This window comes from Coffea eugenioides, chromosome 1, assembly GCF_003713205.1.
Source record: "Coffea eugenioides isolate CCC68of chromosome 1, Ceug_1.0, whole genome shotgun sequence".
NCBI classification, from domain to species: domain Eukaryota; kingdom Viridiplantae; phylum Streptophyta; class Magnoliopsida; order Gentianales; family Rubiaceae; genus Coffea; species Coffea eugenioides.
In genome coordinates this window covers 10,197,763-10,223,268 of record NC_040035.1, presented here as the reverse complement: position 1 = coordinate 10,223,268, position 25,506 = coordinate 10,197,763, and the positions used below count along the sequence as shown (strand labels likewise).

Below are 25,506 nucleotides of genomic sequence, written 5' to 3'. Positions count from 1 at the left end.
TTACTTCTCGAGGAAAAACTTGAACCATCCAGCTGTTAGTTTTGGATACCTCTCCAGTTCTCTACCAAGAATCGAAGCCTGAAGCCCATTCTAAATTGTCTGTCAGTGACCACGCATAGGATCCTTTGACGTTGGCCCCTTCTCTGCTTGGAAATTGGAACATTTAAATACATCAAAGAATGCTAAGATTCCTAACAAGTAAATGTCAGATAGTTATTCTTTTTGAAGGTTTCATTCTATATTCTATGATATTAAAATGAAAGTTTGTCTAATAAAATCGACAATATGTAGGGAAACACGTGAGATACCTTTCAATATCAAACTGAAGCTCTTCAATTAACATCTTCATGGATATTATTTTGAAGAATTTTTTGATGCATCCAAATCATGCCTAATGCATTATGCAAGTGAAGTTTTCTAAAGTTATTAGCTCATAAAACCAGCTAAAAAGTGCATCACAATCTACTTTTTAAAGAAAAGGAGCACTTACGAGATAACCTGCTTAAGGGCCTCCAGATGTACCCTGTAGTAATTTACTCGATCGTGATCATAAAGGGCTTCCCACATGGACAAATTTTCATCATTCACCTCATCGATTCCTGCAATTAAATTGCGAACTAGGTTAAAGTCCTTTTCAACTAGTGTTTAATAAGGAAAAAAGGGATGGCAATAACGTAAATGGTTGGTAATTCGTGTAACTGAATACCATTTTCTGTGATGTAAAGGATGGGATTATTGTATTTCTCTTTTACATAATGCAAGAGTTTCTAAGAGTAAACCCAAGAAGAACCTGCCTGTAATATTATCAAGGGAGAAATATTAGTCACAACTAAAGGGGAAAATATACATATATACTCCAAATTTTTCTCTCTAGGTTTTGCTTCTTAAGAGTTTTTTTTTCACATGCCATAAATTTCATATATCCAAATTAAGATTTTTAATCTCCTTTTTGTCACAATAAATTGTAGCTCAATTCAAATTGAAGGAAGCAGTATCAGCTCAATTGCTTCAGTTGAAAAACTTGCCTCCTCACCAAGCACTGCAAAAATGCAAAATGAACAATATTATAATCACTCAATATCCACAAAACTGTGTTGATCTAAAATTAATTCTTCAAGCTATAAATAGACTTACTATCACATATAGCTTGGGACTCTGGATTGTAAAAGGTAGTTCTTGTGGGAGGGCTGTTTTCTACACTATTAGCAGTGTAATAGTTCATCCCAATAAAATCAAATGACCCAATCAAGTCTGTAGCCTGTTCAAGCGTAAACTCTGGAAGTCGATTTCCTACAAGTCTTCTCATGCTGTCGGGATATTTATCGAAAACTGCAGGATCAAATAACCTGCGAATATCCATTGGAAAATTTAAGATTCGAGTACCCTTTAAGGTATTAATTGAAAAAGAACATACAAATTTTTGAAAGTCTTTAGTAGTACTCACCATCCAAGCATGAAGTCAATCACTCATTGTGCCGCATCTCTGTCTTCTTGCGTATCAGTTTGTGGTTCAGCCCAATTGATGACAAGTCCAAGCCCAATTTGACCATTTTGGATGTTCTGCGGATTTATGCATAAATTGAATGAATTTGTCATTATGGAGTTCGTTCAATTTTTTTTTTTACTATTTTGAAAAGGTGACTGCAGTTTCAATCAATTTCCCACATATGTTTTTTGTGTATTTCATTTTTATTCCCACAATGTAGATGTGCCACACAATTCATGCAATTCAAAAAGAGCAGTAGTGCACTTATTTGGTCTGGCGGTTCACTCTCCAACCTCCCTACAAACCTCTGCACAGTCCCCCTCCCCCATAATGTAGGTTAGTATAGGCGTAAGATAGACTGTAGCCATTGCGAAAAAAAGGTAGACGCCCCACTCTTTGTCTTTGCCAAAGTCATGTCCAATACTGGCACTGTCAAATTTTCTAATAACATTTATATTTTGACTTTTTTAATTATGCGAAAAGACAAAATACCCCTATACTGCCTTTTAATTGCACAATTTGAGAAAAAGGCATACTATAATTAAAAATAAGGGTTAATTTCACATACCTCCCCTAAGATTTTTGACAATTGCAGAAAGTTCCCCTCAAGTTCTAAAAATTACACCTACTACACCTACCTCCCCTATTTTCACTATTTAAGTAACATTCTAGACCCAACAGGCTATACTTTTTCTCAAACTTTCTATAATGCCCTTGAGTTATAATTCAACAACAAAAATGTAAAGGAAAAAAAATGGTTCACAGTCTTTATTTCATTTATCTTTACTTGTTACCTACCCATCAATATCCAAATCACTACTCCCTCCGTCCCGAAAAGTTTGTCACTTTTCGGGACTCCAACTTATTATCAACAGTGCTCAATTTTTAAAAAATTCATCCGTGTTTTCCATGTTACCCTTCGTTTAAACACAAAAGCTGCAGAATGGATGGTCAAAATGTGATAGTGGGGTCCATATGTTTATTGATTGGCATGTGACTTATTCTAATTTGAAGTAGAGTGTGAAGCCACGGACAGCAATCATTTCACGTTGGTTGGTGCGTGCAAAACCATCAACTAAACTGGAAAAGTTGCAAGTCTTGACGGAAGACTTTTTGGCCATAATAACACCTGCTTTTTAGTCAGGTGAGACAGGGGTAAGTATCGGAAATTATTGATAAAGTTTACAACCATTTTTGGTAAGTGACAAATATTTTGGGACAGATCAAAATAGAAAGCATGACACTTTCAATGGGATGGAGGGAGTATTAAATAAAAACTTATTTTTGTTCTGATATTCCTTTTTTACCTAAAAATTTCTGATACTGACTATTGTATCAATTATAAACGCTGCATAAGATATCCAAAAGTTTACCTACAATCTCATATCAATATCAGATATTACGTAATACACAACAATATTTGTCAATATCCTTAAATTTTAATTCCATGGCTGCCACCTTTTTAATACAAAATAATCTAAACCATCACTACTAATATCAATATCCAATATACTCCATTGGCATAAAGTTCAAAATCAATCAAATTCTCTGTATCAATAGTTGTAAATCAAAAATAGAAACACAATGCAGTTATAAATATATACCAAAAACACTTTTTTTCAACCATAACGGTATAACCTATATTTAGTTTCAATTCCATTTCCTATCCTTAATTTTTATTTTTTATATTGTCACTATCTTCATCTCAATCTAGTTTGATAATGAAATTAGCACTTAATTTGTCATTTGACAATTTCAATTTGCTAATACCTATCAAAAATTGGAAACAAAAATGGACTCAAGGAAACTATTTAATAATAATGGAAAATCAAGAATTGGAAATAGATACCAAGATATATAAGTATTGGTAGTTTGGTGTGTATGGTGATTTTATTAGTGGCGACAGTACACATTTGGTTGATAATAATAAATAAATAAGTTTGAAAGGAAAATAGACGTAGGAGGAAGAGGATAGATAGTTAAATGGGAAATACTGTAGTTTGAATAATTATTGATTGTTAATAGATGAGAGAGCTTTAATATTTGATAGAGTTTTTCAATGAGTTGATAATTAATGAAGGGCATTGTTATTTTTTTATCACACCAAGGGAAGTCTCCGTAGTTATATAAACTTCAAGGGAACTGAGTGAAATTATCGAAATCCTCAGGGGAAGTTTCTGAAATTATCCCTAAAAATAAAGTCGGAGTAATTATGTCATTTTACATGATTAAAGAAATCCATGGATTGCCAGTAACAATTATGTTAGTATGAATAATGATCATGAACTATAAAGCCTGGCATTTATCAAGTAAACAAACATATATAATCATTGGGGTTGATCCAATGATCAAGGGAGGGCTCTTAGAGTTCTCTAGTTATCGGTTCAAAATTTGAATCGAATCCTTTACTTGACAATCAATAGTGAGAAGGACATGGGAGCAGGCCCAGATAACATGGTAGACCCTTTTTTTAAGGGTATGGGAACAAGCCTAGATGAGATAGTTGACCCTTTTTTCTAATAAGTTATTGCCTTTTATGAAAAAAAAGAATTAGAGAAAAAATCATATGAACAGAACCTAGTATTTTCCCATATGGGGTAGTAGCCCTTTTTCTTTTTTTGTTTTTCTTTTTTTGTAATATATTGGCTTTTTAGAGGGGGAAAAAAAGAGAAGTGTATGAATAGAACCTGGTATTTTTTCCTATACAATTTCACTGCCGCTGCATGAGACAAGAGCTGGTTGTGTGTGACGATATACGGTTCCGTGGTTGGGTCTCCAGCTCTGGGTGCAAGGCGACGAGCCAACGCTTTCCTTGTACTTCCAGGGCCGGATGGGAGGGTTCTGGCCATGGCTTCCCTTTGTTCTTCAGAACTAGCACCACGGCCTGGGGCAAACGAACCCACCATGTATCCAAACAAACTATAGGTCCATGTTTCATTAAATGTCAACCATAACTTCACTCTGTCTCCAAATTCTCTAAAGCAAAGATCTGCGTAGTCCATGAAATCCTTGTTGCAGATGCATGATTTCAAGTCAATGAAAGTTAATTTTCTGATCATGGGAATTGGGAAATATATAAATGGGCAATATCAAAAAAGGATAAGTACGTAAAAGGCAATATCAATGACCAATTTATTTTCTAGTTTATATGATCATTGGTTGAGATATGTTTACCTTTTTCTAGGTAATATAACCCTTCTATTGATAGAAAACAAGAAACTGACTATAATGAGGATTCCCCGATTCAGACATGCTTAGAGAAACAAACATTTCCAGAAAAATTAATGGAGTTTCAATTGTTGATAAGTAGTTGCAATTATAGGCTTGTCAAATTGCATTGACAAATGCATACAAGCTTTACAAAGAATGGACCTTCAAAAAGGGGAAAAAACACGTAGACTTCACAATTAGAGATATTGGCATCAAGGTGATTTGAGAAGGAAAAGATGACTATTACTTACATTGATTTGTCACTTAAGAACCCTAGATATTAAATTTCCAACGCCTGAGGAAAATCCCAGTGAAAGAGAGTCACATTTGGCTCAATACCTGGTCACATGTGATTGCAATCTCAGTTAGAGAAGCTTCATTATGTATTTCTTTCTATTAATTTTGTATTCAATTGTTGATATAGACAAAACTTCAAAAAGGGCAAAAAGAAAAATTGGTTGAATAAGGAAATTACCATTCTCCAAGAGCAAGTTAATGACATTGTTGTAGAAGTCTATCCCCTTCTTATTCACTCCTTGCTCTTCACCATTGGGCCCATAAGTTCTCCTTCCGTCTGACAGAGGAATTAACTGTTATTGAGACCATATAAATCTTTCTTGCACTGTTCATGGGCACACAAGGATGCGCAAACTAAAACTTTCAATTTGCATTGTTATTATATAACATGCATCCAAACCTGTTATTATACGCAAGAAAAATTAGTCCTTTTCCATAGAATTGGACTTCTTTTTCAGTTTGACGAATATATCCTGAGAGGAGAATGGAAATGAATTCTTACAAGGTAACACTCTCGGCCAAGATATGGACAATCTGAAAGTCCCATCTCCTTCATGATTTTTATGTCCTCCTACAATACATATCAACAACACCAAAAAGGGTTAAATCAGATGCTCACTTATGTGTAGCCCCCCAAACTATTGTGTGTGACAATATCTGTAGTAGAAGCTATAACTTGTACCGGCAGTAGAATTCAACTGCATTGAGTCCATTAATAGCCACAATATTTGTAAAATCAAATAGAACTCAAATAAGCAGTAGTACTTTTAAGATACTGAATAGCTTGATTCATTATAGCTCCTCCTTTATTTTCTTTTACCCGAAGCTATGTCGCAAAGCTATACATATCTATATTTATCTATATGCAAAATTTATGATCTCCAACAAAAAGTGTACTAGTAAATTTGTAGTTTTTTTAATTTAATTTCCAATCTAACCTTCTAATTCTAATGAAATGGATTTTGCAGCATGTCATTGTTCTACTGTTAAAAATTCTGCTATTCTGTGCCCTTAAGAGGTGAGCCCGATATAGTTGTCCGTAAAAAACTTGAAACACACCGAAGTTTACCTTTTGGGAGTATAATAATGTTCAAACTTAATGCTGGGCTCAAAATGTAGTACGAAGCCAATGAGATGATTTATGGAGATTTGTCAAGACAAAAGTGGATAAGACTTGTACGGTAATAATGATTACTATCCTGTTTCACACGACAGTTGAAAGAGAGAGGAGAAAGAGAACGAAAGAGACCAGGGATGTTTTCCTTCAAGAATGTATCCCAAATGCTTGCTCCCTACCATCAGCATCATGTGCCCCTTCATACTGCAAGACAGAAATGAAGCAAAAACAGAAATAAATTGACATAATGTTTCATCGAAACCTTGACAATACCAAATATGGCAAGGTGGGAAATCGGAAACCTTTATGGTAGGAAGCCCTTTGACCGTTCCTACCGTAGGAAGGCATGCAGAGGTCGACACGTGTATTTGGAGAATGATGACCAAACGGACTCGTTATGTTGCAGTGCTAACGCGCGTGGAGGGGGAGCAAACGAATTAAATCTATCAGTATAACTATATTAGTATAAATGTATTACTAAATTTAGTTTGACTAATTTAGAACTTTTATTAATAAGCATGTATAGTTAATAGTACAATTGACATTATCAATTATATACAGATGCTATTATACATTATATAATACACATAGCTAATAATATCATTATTATAAGTTTGTAACTAATCAAATTAAATATTATATGTAATTAGATAAAATTATGCAAATATTATAATATAAATATAAACAAATAATAATATAGAGCATATAAATATTCATTATAATTATACATTGTAATTATACATTGTATAATTATAATGTATATTATATATTAGATATTATTGTATATTATTATATTGTTACTGTTGTACTAATCTGTCGAAAAGTGAGCATGACAATCTAATGTGGCGTTTCGGAACAGGGTTTGGGAATGGAGAATTGGAATAATTATGGTAGTGATGTATATATTAATTAAAATATTTAAGGACTAATTACATTTTTATTAGAATATTAGTATAGTTATATAATATATTTATAATCGTTATAATATTTTTATAATAACAAATATAGTTATATTTGTATTTATTATAATATATATACACATGTATAATATATTGTATAAATATATAGTATAATCATTTAATTAGTAGAGGACCGTATATTTACGTTATATATGTTATAAATTGATTAAATTTATATACTAATATATTTATATTATTTTTAAATAATATAAATAAATGTATATTAGATGTTGATGTTATTATAATATATATGTTTATGTAATAATAAAAAAATATAGAGATAGCTATATTTATTGTTATGAATAATAATATTATATATAATATTATTTAATATATAATATACATTATATAATTATAATGTATTAGAATAATGAATATTTATGTATAGTATATTAATATATAGTTATATTAATATTACAGTATTTTAATAAATTTATTTAATTATATATAAAATTTAATTTGATTAGTTGTAAATTTAGAATAATGATATTATTAATTATAGTAGGAAGTTTAAACACTGACAGGCAGTTTGGTTTATGGGTATGGTACCAGTTATATTCGAGAAAAGTCGTTTGTTAGTGTTTGGATTATAGGTATCGGATTCAAGATTTTTTCCTGTGAATGCTAAGAAATTGGCGACTCTCAATTGATGACCAAGTTGAGGGGTTTTGTGAAATCCCACGTCTGATTGCAAAGCTAATAAATACTAATATTTTTACTTGCATCTCACTCACTGGTTCACCAACTCTCTTATATTTTCATCGCATTTTCTCTCCTATTTGCTTCCTTTCCCATATCAGACCGCCCTATCCCTTCCCCCTATCCCACTTATTCCAATTTTCTAAGTTCTCTCCTACCGGTGTAGCAGGCCTCTTTTCCAATCTTCCATAGCTGACGACGGCTGTTGAAATGTGAGAATAATTTTAGTTGGCCAAAGAATCTCATCTTCATTGGTTTTTCAAATTAAGACAAAATTGTTCTCTTTTCTAGTTATAATCTCCATATAACAGTTGTTGTTCATTTTTTGTGGGGGTTGTATGGCTGTAATGGAGGGGGTTTAGCAAAAAATGAATTTTTATACCACCGATCGTTTTTGAAAATATATTAAAGGCTAATCAACAACTGATTTATGAACTTAAAACTTTTGCATTTTAAGATTAAATAACATAACACAGATACAACCAATTGCTAAATGCTAATCAACAAAAAATTTATATGTCTAATAAATAAAATTCAATTGTACCTCTTTGTATTAGCTTGCATTAATAAAACTAATTACTTTTAAACATATAAAATTTTTTTCATCTATTTGAAAAATATTACTTCAATAATATTTCAAAAATTTTAAAAATAAAAAATATACCACTAAAATTCAAAATAAAAAATACAAACTTCTCTCTAAATGGGTTAGAAGTTAGTTAAAAATATACCACTAACTCAAAATAAATGAGTTAGAACAATCATATATCTTGAAAACTTTAAACAAAGGGAAACTTGCAGAACTCCTCTGAGGTTTCTGACACTAGCACTCACCTCTTCTGTGGTTTAAGAAATAGCAGTAACCTCCCTTAAACTTACTGATTCTGTTGCATATTCAGTCCAAACTAGAAAAAATGTCATGAAAATATTGTTTTAAGGAGTGAGATAAGAAATTTATACCAGATTTGCCCTTTGTATGACCAAAGTAGTATTAGCAAAGGAATGACAAAGCACTGCAAAACAATTAACAATTAATAAACTTCAGATGGTGTAGTTTATGGGCAAATGGGCATTACCTATTCAAAATACTAGCTTTTTGTGGACATTTTACTCTCAAACATTCAATTTATAATAAATAAATAAATATTTTTTGTGACAACCCCACCTTCCCCTAGGGTGAACCAAAGGAGTTAACGGACTGCCTGCCCAACTCTTGCCAGAATTACTAAGTCGAATACAAGATTTCCAAACCGCATGGTGCCATGATATGTCGAAAGTACGCTTCCACAAGCACGAAACGAAATGAAAACGGAAGAAAAGAAAACGGAAAAGGACTACCACGTCACAATCCGGCCAGAAGTTGGCCGGATATCCAGCTGGATTCAAGGCAGTAGTGAAACCAAATTTTTTTTTCAACTTCCCCTGCCAATCCGGCCAAGTATCCGGCCAAGAACTGGCCGGATTCGGTGAACAGTTTTCCGCCAAAAGTTTTCTTTTCTCGATCAAATCCCGCACTCGTTCGAATCCCCAACGGATACAAGTAAAGTTCATGTAAACCCATCGAACGTACATTTACCAACAAATACACGAGAGAGACATGAATAAACACTTTGAAACACACGTTGGAACTTTACAAGTAAAAGTGTGATACTAGATCGAAATACAATTAGAGTTTTTCGATTACAAAGGAGCTTAACAAAGGAAAATTTACACTAGTTCGACTCTTTCATCCAAAATCATGATTCACAGTTTGCCCCTGTAAGGAAAACAAAGATAACGGGAAAGGGGTGAGCTTACGCTCAATGAGGTACCAAAAATCCAAGTAGTCAAGAATCATGGCATTTCATGTTTAATCAGTCAGATACACATACCAGATATAAAGTAAAGCAGTTAAAACAGTGATTCAAATAGGAAGGATACAGGTGGCTCTCAAGAGTCAGATTCCCGTTGCAGTACCAGATCTTGATCAGGCAATAGTTGATACTCCGTCAACTTTAAAATAAAGTAACTAGTTCAGTAGAACACCACTTAACGCAAATTTCGTCCACCAAACATACCTCTTACCAGGCCCGAACGCCTCAACAGGAACAGGAATGGTAATACTCGAGTATACCGGAATCAAGAGTCTCAATACCCAAAGATTCCCTAGGAACAGGCACCCATTGATTGTCAATTTCCTCAACCAAGCCCTTGCTGGCTCGATTTAATTAACTCCCCATGAGGTTGAGCTCAGGTTTAACAAGAAGGTCGTTGGATACACTTCCAAACGACATTATAACAGGCACAGGTAACAGATTCTAGTTTATACGGTAAACAGTCACACGGGCTAGAGAACGAGTGTGATAAAGTACACCCTCGTCTCATTTAGAATAAACAGAGTTCATAGTTATTCATGTCACAGATTTCAAGTACAGATGACCCAATTAAGCAACAATTCAGGGGAATGGTACACTCGCCAGTTCAATCAAGGATAACTTCAAAAGTTTCCTTCCTTAATCACCGACACTTCCTAGAACAATCAAGGAAAAACACTTAAGACTCGACTTCAAGACCTAGTAAATGAAATTCGTAGGTGAGACTTGGTTACGAGTCATGTGCTAATGCAAAACAAAGATGTGGCTTTGGAGTGAAAAGATAACAATTAGTTCTAAAGGCATGAACGACCTCAAAACCCTTCACCTCTACCCCAAAACCATACCTGCCATGATTTACCATCTCCAAATTTGAAGTGGAAAATGAGAGTAAGAACAATTCTACGAAAACAGGATTTTCCAGTTTTGCGCAACCCTATATGAAAATTCATATCTCAAGCTTCTTAAATCCAAAAGTGCACCCAAACATCAACACCAACCACTTCTTAATTTCAACCACAAGTGCACCCACAAATCACAAGCTATCAAATACCCTTAATTAGAGCCACAATACCTTTCAAATACAACCAAGTAGTAGCTTAAATTAGAAACCCTAAAACTGGAATTAGGCATCCAAGCGAAAATTTTTCGTAAGCAACCACAATTAGCATATAAAAGATTCATTTTACACATAACAAAGCTATCATACCATGACTAGTCAATAATTATCATATAAGGACAGAAAAATTACCAATAAATCTGAAATTTGTCAAGCTCTACCTTAAATCATGAAATCTCCCACAAAATAGCATATTTAACCACTAGAAACCTCTAATTTACCATTATTAGTAACAAAGAGAAGATTTCTTGACAAAGTACCTTAACACCTCAAGAAAGGTAGTAGCTTGGAGTTTGTCCTTCCAAAATCACTCCACTCAATCCTTTAATCCACCTTAGTAAACAACTTTTATGGAGGGTTTTGCAAAAATTCTGGTTGGAATTCAAGATTGGGCAAGAAATTGAAGAACAAATGAAGTTTCTCTCTTGGTTTCTTTCCCTCAAGGTGGCCGGCCAAGGAAGCTTAAAATGGGATAAATATTGGGTCAAAATTGATGTTTAGGAAAGTGAAATACTCTTAGTCAAAGTCCACTCACTAATCGGGTCGCGACACGTGGCACCTCTAAGCTTTAATCTTATCTTCTTCTCTCCAATACTAATTAATTTAGTTAACCTCCCATTATCTCCTAACACCTTGTAAAATAATATTCCTTTACACAAAAATCACCTAATCACCAAAATTTTATCACACTTACCGCACTAGCGGGTCCCACGTCTATAATACATTTCAAACTTAACATGAACCGACTCATACCAGGAAAATGATTTGAAAAACTATATTCACTTATAAAAATGTATATAAAGTTAATATATTGAAGGAAAGTATAAAATGGTAGACAAAGAAATAAAATAATATCTATAAAATATAAAAATTTTCGAGTTCTCACATTTTTAAGTAAAATTCAAAAAGTGTTACAGTAATTTCTTACGAAAAAAAACTAGTAGGTTATCTATTTAACATAAATTAAATATTTTTTAAAAAAGAAATATCCCATGAAGTACCAACTCTTTATGGTTTTTCTCTATTACATGAACCAAGTACCAGGTTTTTATGGGCATTTTATTCTGAATCATTTAATTTATGTTAAATACATAAATATTTGCAAATAAAATTCAAAAGCCATTACACAAATATTTTTACGAAAGGAAAACTAGCATGTTTTGTATTTAATATAAATGAAGTATTTGAAAGTAAAAAAAAAAATTGTCCATAACATACCAGTTCTTTATAAGTTTCTTCCATTATATGAATAAAGTACTAGCTATTTATAAGTATTTTACTTTGAATTATTTAATTTGTATTAAATACATAAATGTTTATAAGTGAAATTCAAAAAGTGTTACACCAATATTATTACGAAAGGGAAACTAGTAGGTTTTGTATTTAATATAAATTAAATACGTGAAAGTAAAAAAAGAAATTACCCACTTTTTACTAGCTCTTTACGGGTTTCTTCTATTAAATGAATAAAGTACTAGCTATTTATAGGCCTTTTACTCTGAATCATATAATTTATGTTAAATACATAAATGTTTGTAAGTAAAATTTAAAAAGTCATATACTAATATTTTTACGAAAGAAAAACTAGTAGGTTTTGTATTTAACATAAACTAAATACGTGAAAGTAAAAAAAAAAATTGTCCATAACATATCAGCTCTTTATCCTCTATTACACGAACAAAGTAATAGCTATTTATGAGCATTTTACTCTGAATCATTATGAATATAATAATATACAATAATATCTAATATGTAATATACATTATAATTATACAATTATAATGAATATTTATATATACTATATTATTATTTGTTTATATTTATATTATAATATTTGCATAATTTTATCTAATTACATATAATATTTAATTTGATTAGTTACAAACTTACAATAATGATATTATTAGCTATGTGTATTATATAATGTATAATAGCATATGTATATAATTGATAATATCGGAGGAAAATAGAATTAGGGTTCCTTAGGGTTAGGAAAACCTTGCGGCTAGGTTTGTTTGGCCATCCTGATGGTGGCCGCGGCAAAGCCGCCGGATGGTGGCGGCCAGATGCATGTGGCCCCTGCGTTTGCGGCAGTAGTTGGCCGTTCCAATGACGAGAATGGGGTAACGCTGGGTGTTGTCTCAACATTCAGAGGTGAGCCCTCTCTTCGTATCTCTCGCCAGGAGATTGAGAGATTGGCTGCACCCTTCTACCAGGCTCTGGTAGAGAGGTTCAGTGCGGGCAGGCCTTCCATGGAGGCCATACGAAAATTCTTCGTGACTCTGGGGCTCAAAGGTCATTGTTCGATTGGCCTCCTAGACGAGAAGCATGTCCTGATTAGACCCTTGGTGGAAGATGATTATACTCGCTTGTTTGCTCGCAAGGTCTGGTTCATAGGCAATTCGCCAATGTCGCTTTCGAAGTGGAGCATTGACTTCAGGTCTGGTCAAGAGCTTGCAATTGCTCCAGTTTGGGTAAGTTTCCCAGGTCTGCCTATCCCCTTCTTCCAAAGGAATCAGTTGATGCAGTTAGCCTCAACTTTGGGGCGTCCCCTCAAGCTAGATGCGGCAACCGGTGATCTTTGTCGTCCCTCTGTTGCGCGAGTGTTGGTAGAGGTAGATATCTCTCTGCCCCTTGCCAAACTCGTATGGATAGGGGATGAGGAATATGGATTTGGCAGCCGGTGGACTTTGAAGACATCCTTCCTTATTGTTCTTTCTGCTCCAAATTCGGTCATGAGCAGGAGAGTTGCTATCGGAGGGATCCTTCCCTGCGGCCTGTGAAGGTGGGGCGGAACTCCTTGAAACTTCAGGAGGTTACCGCACCTGTCGCGAGATTGGACAAGGGTAGAGCTAAGCAGGAGGAGCCGCGGTTGACGCCTAGAATGACAGCAGCAACGTCGGGTATCGCTGGGGCAGAGATTGCTGTGATGTCAGCACCAGTCCAGAAGCAGTTGCTGCTCCAGGGACATGGGGCGGCAACTCCCTGCTGTAGACACCAAATTTTTAAATAATTTTTATTCTATTCTTGTTTTTAGTAATAATTCTTGTCCATTTTTATTTGTTAATTTCATGATTTTTGGTTTTAGATTTTTTTTAGCATTTGTATAGCATTTTAGATTATTATTATTATCTATTGTTTTATTTTAGTTTTTATTTTTATTTTGTATCCGTTCTTTGCCCTTTTAGTTGTTTATTTTTATGGTAAGACTTTTAGCACAAAATTTGTCAAAAGAAAAATTATGCATGAAAAATATGTTTTATTTCTTTTTACTGTTTATTAATTGAAAAAAAAAATGAAAAAAAAGGGGAGCGAGCTCACGCTTGCGTGAGTCACACAGGATCCAAGCTCATTCTTCATATTACGTTGCAAGCAGAAGCATGAAAACAACAAGGACAAAATTTTGCAGCGACATTTTATCCCCAAACTTATCCCTAATCTACCATCTAAGGCTCAAAAGATCCCCAAGAAATTGGTCTTTCATCAACACCATTGATGTGAGGGTTAAGGGTTTGAGTTGGCATATAAAAGGAAGGGAGACAGCGTGAGTAGAATCGGGGGGGGAGGGGTCGAGTGACGGCTAGGTTTTGAGATAGAGAGAGAGTTGGGGGTTTGACAGACGGCTGGAGGGAGAGAAAAAAGGGAGTTGGCGGCGGAAAGAAAGAAACTGAGGGAGAAAGAACGAGAAAGGGACCAGAGAACGAGAGGAGGGGAAGGACGGCTGGTTGAGTAAGGAAAAACCAAGAGAATCAAGAGGGGGTTTTGAGCAGACGGCGGAGGTCTGAGAGTCGGGGGGAGATGAAAAAAAAGGGTCGAAGAAATGGAGGAGTTTCTCCTGGTAGGAAGGGACGGCTTCACATTTTCTTAATCCAAAATCTGATCTGATCTGCCTATGGAATTCCTTCTCCAAATCCTTCCAAAGCCCTCTTACCACCACCACCAGTTTCAGCATGCCCCTTCGCCAAGGCACGACCACAACTCCCCCCTGCCGCCTGCTCGGTTTCTTCTTCACGACCCCGTCGTTGCCACTGTCAGCCGCACATTTCCCCTTCCAACAGCTCTTTAGTGGTCTAGTACTGCCATGGCCTCATCCCTACCACTAATCTCCACTGCCCTTTGTCCCAGTCCAGACAACCCAACCTCCATTTCTCCCTGCTCAACTGCTGGGACGCCGCCACCCACCACAGATCTCCTCTCTTCCTCACGCTATCTGCCCAAGCCACCTCCCGTCCGCATCTGCCGTTGCTGTTGTCCGCCATCACCACATCGCACGCAACCTCCATCACAGCCACCAGCAACCACAACCCTTTTTTCTTCAGCGTGACCAACAAGTGGTCAACGCCTGCCCAAGAACCGGAGCCGCCTCCACCACCAGAATCAACCATCACCGCCAGCGAAGCCCGCTGAAAGAGCACTCTTTTTTTTTGTCTCGAAGCCCAAAGCCTGCAATTGGTTTCTTTTGATTTCTGGGAGTACGATCGCTTCCTTGCGGGATCCTGCTGAGAGTTCAATTCCAGAAGAAGTGAAACAGGTAATATTCAACTTTCTTTCTCGTCGTTTTAATCTTCACATGGAACCAAATCCGCTAAGCTGAAATCTGGTCCTTTGATTCCTCTGCTGGGTCTCTGCTAAACCAATATGCCTCAACCTCGCGTCTGATTGGGTTGAAACTAGATGTTCATGGTTGTTGTTTTCTTGCCGGTTCTCCCTTGTTTGGTAGCTTAGTTGAGTTTTGCCGGCTCATGTTGTCGTTTTCTTGCCATTTTCTTGTTGTTTTCTTGTCGTTCATGCTGCTGCAACTGTGGTAGCTTAGTTGAGTTTCTTTTGGTCACTCTGTTGATGGTTAGCTCTTGCTAAAATGGCATGCTTAATTTTCTTTCTTGCCTTATGATTGAATGTACAATAGATCTGAGTAGCTGAAAGTTATGAAAATGGCGGCTGCTAATTTGCAGAAAGAAACCCAGCAAGTGAGGAAGAAAACTATCGAGCCTCATGCATGGAAATTTCAAAAATTACATTAACCTCCCAAGTCCAGTTTTGTTCTTCTATGGCCCAGAAAATTGAGAAGCTTAATCAATCTTGCCCCTTGAACATGTTATTTTCTTTGATATGATTTGATATGTTTTTTTCTGGATAGATTTTTTTTGTGAATTGTAGTTTAGTTTTGATGGGTTTCATCTTAGACCTTTAATTTTAATTTATTTCATTTTAGACTCTTAAAACTTCTTTAATCCTTTCGATTGGGTCCTTGTTTGTCTTAATTTGTTGAATATGGGTTGTTTCTTTTATTTGAATGCTTTGATTGATTCATTTCGTGTTTATGAGATTATTTGTTAATTAAAGTGATGCCTTGACTCTTTTATTATTTTGGAGGGTAAATAAGTAATTTCACTCCATGAGGGCTCCAACTCAAGGGAGGTACACTCTATCCCTTATTTTACTTTATTTAACCCTATGTGTCTATGTGATTTATGTGCTTAATTGCATGCCTTTTAAATGTTTTCATTATTTATTTATTTATTTATCCACTTTATTTGTTTTAGTTTTGTATAGTTATTTTCAATTTCGATCATTTGAAAGGCACTTGAATGCCAAAGTTGTAAATAGCTAGGTTATTATTCTATTTAGTTTATTCCGTTTCCCCTCTTAGATTGTAGTAGGCTTCCCCCGAATGTAATAGTTAGGGCTTTATTTGCTTTAGTTGCCTTATGTGTGTTTCGCATGTCTACGTGCTATGTGTTACCGCTTTCTTAGGGTTTGGCATCTAGATATGCATGCTTATGTGTTATGTGTTATGTGAATTACGTGCTCACATGCCTACTCTCTTTAATTATGCACATTTACTTATGTATGTATGATGGATGCAAATGCACGAAACCGTGGCTAGTCCAACGCTAGTCATGGTCTTCCCCTCGAGCTCTTACAAGTCCAATGCTTGTGAGAGAGCGCTAGTGAAGGACTAGTCCAATGCTAGATCCAATAGGACCGTCCCTCGCTAGTACATACTTGCATGCCCTTAATACATCTTCATTCATTTTTCTCTTTTAGTTTTACATATTTGCACGACCCTTTACTCCTTTTCCCTTGCACATTTAGGGTTGCATTTCATTCTAGTTATTAAGCTCATTTGCTTGATTAGATTAGGGAATAACCTCTTGGATATGGGATATGGACGAGTTTGGTTTTTCTAGCCTTAGCACGCTCGTATTCCCTCTATTAAAAGGAAAAATTGAGTCACGAGTATTAGTCCCCCGTACCCGACATGATGCATTCCTTTAAGACATATATATTTCTATAATTATTTCATCCCTTTTCTTTTCTTGGAGTCTCATACTTTTTGCATTATTCGTGACCTCTCCAAAGAGTCATTATTGGGCGTCACAATTAATGTGATTGGCACCATTCAAGCTTTGAAGAGAAATTTTGCCCCCCAATGCCCCCTAGGTCTAGGGTTGCATTCATATAGTACATCCAAATGTGATAAATCTTAAGGGTAAAACAAGAAAATCTTTGACTAAATCACGCAACTAGCCTTGGCTAGGTCGAAGGGGTGCCTTGGATTTTTTTCCTTGCCTTCCCCTTCGTCAAATGTGACTCCCGAACCTTTTTCTTTGATTTACGTAGACTTGGAGTCGTTTAAAAGGGGTTTCTCTACTTTTTTCTTTAAAAGTTCATTTTAGGTGACTTGGTACACCTTAACTCGATACTAAGTGGCGACTCCGATTTTTTTATTCGAAAACCCTTTTTAAACTATATTTTGGGTCAAATCGTCGCATTTTCATGTCCCATTTAGACCCGTATTTTTCTTCATTTTCTTTGTAAATCAAAAATCATTTTTTCAAATAAAAATTCACCTTTTATATATTTATTTTTATTTTTAAAAAATGGGGCGCGACACCTGCGTTGCGGCTTCCAGGGGGTGGCGGCAATGAAGGTGTTGGAGACGGCAAGTTTAGAAAAGCAGGAGCCAGCGACAGCAGCGCCTGGGCAGAAGGTTGGGGAGGCCGAAGTGGAGACTGGTATTGCCGCTGACCCCTTGGAGGCTGTGGAGGATGAGGAGATGGAGCAGGAGACAGGGTATACTGCTGCTGTTGTGGATGGTGCGCATCAAGGTGTCAGTTGCGGAGGAGTAAAGGACGTGGGGTTGCAGCAGGAGCAGCAGGGAGACGTAGAACTGGGTGGCAGGTTGGAGATTGTCTTCCCGCGTGCTATTGTCGCTGATGTGCGAGGGCATGGTGTGGAGGGAAGCAACCCTGATGGTGTTGAGGCACGGTCTGCTGCATTTGTGGGAGCTCAGAGGGTGGATTCGAGAAGTGACGAGGAGGCCCATTCAGTGGGTACCCTATCCCCACGATTTGGAGCCCAGGATGAAACTATAGTACCAACAGCTGGAGTTCTTGACAGTTCGGTGGAAGCTCTGAGGAACAAACAAAAAGGTATTCGTGCACATTTTCCTTCTGACAGGCAATTGCGTTCTAAATTGATAAATTCACAGAATTCTCTTCCTGCTTTGTCCCATGATTAAGGGTTTATTTTGGAATGTTCGGGGCATTTCTAAAGTTTCGAAATTGAGAAGGATTAAACAATTGATTCAAATGCACAATCTCCAGTTCTTGGCTTTTTGTGAGCCTTGGTTGGAGGTTGATAGAGCCGAACGGTATAGACACAAATTTGGTTTTCATGGAATGGTGCATAACTCGATGGGCTCGATCTGGGTGTTCTTCCAAGAGTTTTTTTCAAGCTTGGTGGTTGGAGAGAGCTCCCAGCATGTGTCAGTACGGCTTTCTCATGATCACGTGCCGGGCTCCCATCTTGTTGTCTCCTTTGTGCATGCGCGGTGTAGTCCTGCGGAGAGGTGTGAGCTCTGGGAGGGTTTATTGCGGGACAACCCAGGTTCCGCTGCATGGCTTGTGGATGGGGATTTCAATGTAATTTTAGATGCTGAGGAGAAGAAAGGGGGTCGGGCTTTTAACCCTGGTGAAGCTATGGAGTTCAGACAGTTTATCAATGCGGCAAATCTCACGGATGTCGATTTTTCTGGGGCTCGGTTTACCTGGTGTAACAATAGACATAGCAGGGCAAGAATTTGGAAAAGATTGGATCAGGTTTTGGTGAATGAGGGTTATATTGACACGGGGATGTCTTTGGTGGTGTCTCATCTAGCCCGGGAGTCATCAGATCATGCTCTGCTCCTTCTTTCAGTCTCAACCAGACTGGACAATAAACCGTGACCGTTCAGGTTCCTTAATGTCTGGACAAGGCATGAGGACTTCTTGCCAATGGTCCAGGATTCTTGAGGGCAGCCGTGCGATGGCTCCCCTTTGCAAGTTCTATGTTGCAAATTAAAACGGCTGCGGGGTACTATACGGGATTGGAATATGAGGGTTTTTGGGGATATCTTTCAGACAGTTAGGCAAAAGAAAGAAGAGGTGCGGCTAGCGGAGGTCCGTGTAGAAAGCGATGATTCACATGCTGCTAGGACGCATTTACATCTTGCCAAAGGCCAGTTGCGGGCGGTTTTGAGAGTGGAGGAGTTGTTTCGGAAGCAGAAGGCTCGGGTTAGGTGGCTTCAGGAGAGAGACCGAAATACAAGGTTCTTTCATTCTGTCGTCAAGCATAGGAGGGTACGTTCGATCATTCACAAGATTAGAATTGGCCAAGGGGAATGGGTGGAGTCGGAGGAGGAGATTGGAGCAGAGGCAGTATGGTACTTCGAGGGGTTGTTTATGGATCAGCATCCAGCATCTTCCTCTGATTTGCTTCAGCATATCCCAACAATTTTGATTGATGACGAGAATGATTTGCTGGAGCAGTTTTCCTCTGAGGCGGAGATTCGAAGTGCGGAGTTCGCGATGGATGGGGAAAGTGCGCCGAGGCCGGCTGGATATACGGGCAAATTCTTTACGGCAGCATGGTCAGTTATCAGTGCGGATATGGTTAGCGCAGTGTGTAGTTTTTTCTGAGGGGCTGAGTTGCCCCATGCTGTTACAACAACCTCCATTGCACTCATTCATAAGGTGATCACAGGATTTTTCACAATTTCGGCCGATTAGCTTGTGTAACTTTGTTAACAAGTTAATTTCGCGAGTTTTGGCGGATCGCTTGGCCCAAGTCCTTCCAAAGATCATATCCCCACAGCAGAGTGGATTTGTTCGAAGGCGGCTTATATCGGATAATTTCTTGCTTGCACAAGAATTGCTCTCTAATATGGGGAGGACCTTCAGAAATGCCGATGTTGCTCTGAAATTAGATATGTTGAAGGCTTACGGCCGTGTTTCCTGGATTTTTTTTACTACGGTTTTGAGAAAATTTGGATTTAGGGAGCAATGGATTGATAGGATTTGGAGATTAATGTCGAATGTATGGTTTTCGGTACTAATCAACGGGGCCAGTGTGGGTTTCTTTAAGTCTACGCGAGGGCTTCGTCAAGGGGACCCATTATCCCCAGGTTTGTTTATTATTGGTGCGGAGGTGCTGTCCCGCTCTTTAAACAAGTTAGTGGAGCATCGGGAGTTCAAGTGCTTTTCAGTTCCGCGGGGATGTCTTAAGATCACTCATCTCAGTTACGCAAATGACGTCCTGATGTTTTCTAGTGCCTCATCCTCTTCGCTGAGATGTGTTATGCAGACAATCGAGGACTATGAAGCAATTTCGGGACAGGAGATTAATGTTCAAAAGTGCGGGTTCATGGTGCATGCTAAACTGCCTAGTCAATGTGTGGCAAGGGTTCGACGGGTAACTGGGTTTGGTCTTAAGTCGTTTCCTGTGCGTTACTTGGGATGTCTGCTTTTTGTGGGGCGTCGAAAGTGCCTATATTTCATGGAGTTGGTACAGTCAGTCACTTTTAAAATTTCATCATGGAGTTCCAGATTTCTATCCAATGGGGGTCGGATCGTACTCATCAAACACGTACTGTCAGCAGTCCCAACTCACTTATTGGCAGCTTCATGTCCTCCGAAGGGAGTCCTAGCCTTGGTTGAACGGGCCATGGCAAATTTTCTCTGGGGGGAGCGGGAAGGTGGCCTCCGACATCATTGGATCAAGTGGGCAGATCTGTGTGCCGACTCGTCACAGGGGGGGTTGGTGTTCGGTCGTTACTGGATGTTCATACAACATTCTCGCTAAAACTGTGGTGGCGTTTCCGTACAGGTGAGTGTTTATGGGCGACATTTATGAGAACCAAATATTGTCAGCAGAGTCATCCATGCATGGTAGGGGCGGTGCACGGCAGTTCATATATGTGGAGGCGCTTGCTACAAATTCGTGAGGTGGCGGAGCAAAACCTTTGGTGGGAGATGCGATCGGGACAGTGTAATTTCTAGTTTGACAATTGGCTGGGGTCTGGTCCTCTGTGTCAACGATTACAAAGTGTTTCCGATCACTTAGTTAGGGATTTCGTATTGAATGGAAGGTGGAATCAACAGTTGCTGCGGCTTTGGGTTCCCGATAACATAGTTTCAGAGATAGTTACCAAAGCTGCCCCAGTGGGGTCCGCGGACGATCGGGCGGTGTGGGCCTTGACGGAGTCAGGGGATTTTTCCATTGCTTCCACATACGTGCTGCTTGGTAGCCAGACCCCTTCTTCTTTCATGTTTGATAGGGTTTGGCACCCGATAATCCCAATCAAGATATCATTCTTCATGGTAAGACTGCTGCGGGATCGGTTGCCGATGGCGTCGTCGCTAGGAAGATTGCAAGTGTATGGCCCATCCAAGTGTTTTTGCTGCTTGGTCTCGCAATCTGAATCGTTGGAGCATGTCTTCGCAGAAGGTGAGTTAGCTCAATTTCTGTGAACCTTTTTTGGGAATGGCGCGGGCGCGAGTTACAGAGGAATAGGGGTGCAGTCGCGTTTGGCGGCTTGGTGGTGCCAACTGGTTCGGCACTCTCATATGGAGTCATTACACACGGTTTTGCCTTGCATTATTTGCTGGCATATTTGGTTGGCACGGAATATTGCAAGTTTTGAAGGGCAGCTCCTGCGTCGATAGACCATTTGTGATCGTATCCTAGCGGATGTCGTGGGGCTATTTTCCAGGAAGTTTGCGGGTGAGTTTACTGGGACTGGCTCCTGGCTGGCGGTCTACTCCAACATCTCTGGGTAGAGGCCTCGGTATTCCCATAGAGTGGTTTGTTGGGAATTTCTAGCCCGGGGGTTTTCAAGTTAAATACGGATGGGTGCTCGTTTGGCAACCCGGGCGTTAGTGGCGAGGGTGGTGTGCTTAGGGACTCGTCTGGTGCTTTGTTGTTTGGCTTTTCTGTTCCGTTTGGGGAACTGACATGTCTTCAAGCGGAGATCAAGGCTTTGGTGTTTGGGGTGCAGCAATGCCGACTTCGGGGATTCTCGCGTATTCGGGTGGAGGTGGACTCTCTTGTGTTAGTCAACCTACTGGTAAGAAAATTGAGGTGTCCGTGGTTAGTTCGATCGGATCTAGATGCGTTAGAGGCAATCCAGGGATTGGAGTGGACGGTGGAGCATTGTTATCGCGAGGCAAATCAGGTGGCGGATGCCTTAGACAAGGTTGGGGCACAGTCTGAGGGTATTATCATGTATACGTCACAGTCTGAGTTGCCAAGATTGGCAAGGGGGGCCTTAGGTTTAGATAGGTCGCAGACTCCTGCTATTCGTACTCGAGCTGTTTGCCACTAAAGCCTGTGTACCTTTGTTTTCTTCCCTTTAATAAAACCTTGTTTTTTTGATAAAAAAAAAAAGATAATATCAATTGTCCTATTAACTATACATGCTTATTAATAAAACTTCTAAATTAGTCAAACTAAATTTAGTAATACATTTATACTAATATAGTTATACTGATACATTTAATTCGTTTGCTCCTTCTCCACGTGCGTTAGCACTGCAACATAACGGATTCGTTTGGTCCTCATTCTCTAAATACACGTGTCGACCTCTGCATGCCTTCCTACGGTAGGAACGGTCAAAGGGCTTCCTACCATAAAGGTTTCCGTGGGAAATCTTCCGTTCCCTAAGATTTCAATGCACATGGATCCCAATGGGAAGGAATGACTTTTTAGAAATGCACTTTAAAGAAAACCCTATAAGAAATGACTCAATAGATACTTGAAAGGCAGATGTAGCAGAGCTGAAAAGAAAACCCTCTGGGAAGTCCTTTCGGGTAACTGTTCCTGCAAAGTTAGGAGCAGGAGCTGCCATTGTTTTAATCTCTCATGGAAATTTTCCACCACACTTCAGAAAAGCTAAGTTGGTTTATATGCTTCAAAGTTGAAACTGCAGAAAAGCTAATTCGCTGTGCAGATCTTCACGAAATTAGGTCCTATTTATAGTAGTAGGAGAGCCTTTATTGGGTAAGAAGAAAAGAAGAAAAGTTAATGGTAAAAGGCTAACACGTGCTATGCATCATCGGTCTGAAGACAAAATTTTGGCAAATGAGTTATTTGCCTAGTTTTTCTTCTATAAGTTTTTTAACAACTCTAATTATAAAAATCTAAAAAAAATTTCTTAAAATTTTTAAAATTCACACATCAAAATACCCAAAAACACATAAAAGATTTTCTCATCTTTCCTTTCTTCTTCATCTTTTTTCCCTATCTCAACCTACCACCACCTCTGTCGCAAGCTCTTTCTCCTTTCTTTCTTTTCCTCACTCTCTCTATCTCCTCCCTCCTCTCCTCCTCCTCACCTGCTCCCTGTAGTCGAGTGACCAGATTTGGTCGTGCGACTAGAGGGGGGCAGGGAAAGGAGAGGGGGTAGAGAAGAAAGGGAGAGAGGAGAGAGAGAGAGGAAGTAGGAGAAGAGAGGGGGATGGAGGAGGGAGGAGGATAGGGTGGAGAAGCGGGAGGGAGGAGAAGGAGGAAGAGGAGGAGAGAGGGCAAAAAAAAGGAATTGTAAGGTGGTGGCAGATGCCGAAGGCGGTGCAGCCAACGGCCGGTAGTGGAAAGGGAGAGAAGGAGAAAGGAGGATGAAAAAGAAAAGGAAAAGAAAAGGAAAAGGAAAAAAGTAATTTTTCTACAATTGCTACAATAAGTTACAATAAAATTTGGAGTAAATTTTATATATACTGACAGTGTATACACTATCACGATTGGATATACGACACATATGCAAAATTTGAATTTCAAATTCAAATTTGGATTATGTATCGTACATCTAATGGTAAAAATGCATACACTGTCAATTTATAAAAGATTAATTCTAAAATTTTATACAAACACATAAAAAAAACTCACCACCCAAAACGGCCCTAACTCCACCAATCAATTGTTTAAAATAATTGTATTGGCAATGATTATATATTTCATATCCTTCCAATTTATTCTCCATGATTGAGAATTTGAATTGTATGACAAATCTCATTGAAAAAATAACAATGGCGGATAAAAATAAAAAAAGGAGTCATGGTTGTACTTTGACCTAACATTTTGGGAGGTGGTATAGAATTATGTTTCATGCATTGTCGTTGTAAATTTTTTTTCTTCATTGGCACAATTGGAAGCATGCATATGTGCAGTAACCCAATTTTAAATTTGAATACATATTATATATCATGCATTTAGAATTATTAATATAAGATAAATGATTACTCTTATAGTGCTAAAAAAAGTGAATATGATACTTTAAATGAGATTGAGAGCGTAGTTGTTTAAATATAAAGCAACTCAAATATGAAATATATATATATATATATTGTTAGGAAATTGGCTTAATTTCTTTTAGTCAAGATCCTTATTTGGTGTGGAAAGTAACTAGTTTCCCACTTGGTTTTAGTTATTTGAAATAGTAGTCAAGTAAAGTCCTATTTAGCTAGAATTAGATGTTATTTCCAACTCTATATGAGTTTAGGAATTAGTATTGGTTTCCAATTGTTATTTGATTTTTTGGCCAAGTAATGTTCTCTATAAATAGGTAGATTGACATACTACAAAGACACGCAAGAAAGGAGTGGGAGAGTTCTTAGTAGGTGAGAGGGTTATACAAGAGTTGGGGCTTGGGAATCAAGTTGTAATCTTGTGGTATTTTTTCAATTATAGTAAGAACAAGTTTTTCTCTCCGTGGACGTAGGCTTGGTGATTAAACTGAACCACGTTAATTCTTGTGTGTTGTTCATCGTTCATGCTAGATATTTTTTTCTATTAAATTGTTGGTCTTTTCTTTTTCAAATAGTTGGCCTGATACCCTAACAAGTGGTATCAGAGCTCCGTTGGGGTTTTGGTTAATTATTTGAATTGAGTGGGTGGTAGTATACCATGGGGTTTGGAACTATACTGTTCCCAATTCAAACGTTTAATGGAACTACAAGTTTCACTCTTTGGCAAAGAAAAGTGAAGGATGTTCTAATTCAACAAGGTTTGGCAAAAACGTTGAATGGAAAGAACAAGAAGCCAGAGAGCATGAAGGATGACGAGTTTGAGGAGTTAGACGCAAGGTGTTCGAGCACGATTCGGCTCTATGTAGCGGACAACATCATAAACAATGTGATAGATGAGGAAGATTCTGCAGCAGACCTCTGGAAAAAATTGGAAAAGCTTTATCTGGCTAAAAGCTTATCCAATAAGTTGCATTTAAAGCGGCAACTTTATGCACTAAAGATGGAGGAGGGTGGCAGTCTCATGGATCACATGAATACGTTCAACAAAATTTTGGATCAACTCCAAAATGTTGGTGTGGATATTGAGGAAGAAGATAAGGCCCTTTTACTTCTTACCTCAGTCTCTGATTCTTACGAAAGTGTTGTGACGACCCTGTTGTATGGGAAGGACACTTTAGAGTTCGAGAATGTGCAGTCTTCTTTGTT

The 25,506-nt window shown here is 37.9% G+C and overlaps 1 pseudogene; it reads right to left on the bottom strand.

The window, feature by feature from the left end:
- LOC113767555 lies at positions 1-22,907 on the bottom strand (annotated as a pseudogene).
- Between the last annotated feature and the right edge of the window lie 2,599 nt (positions 22,908-25,506).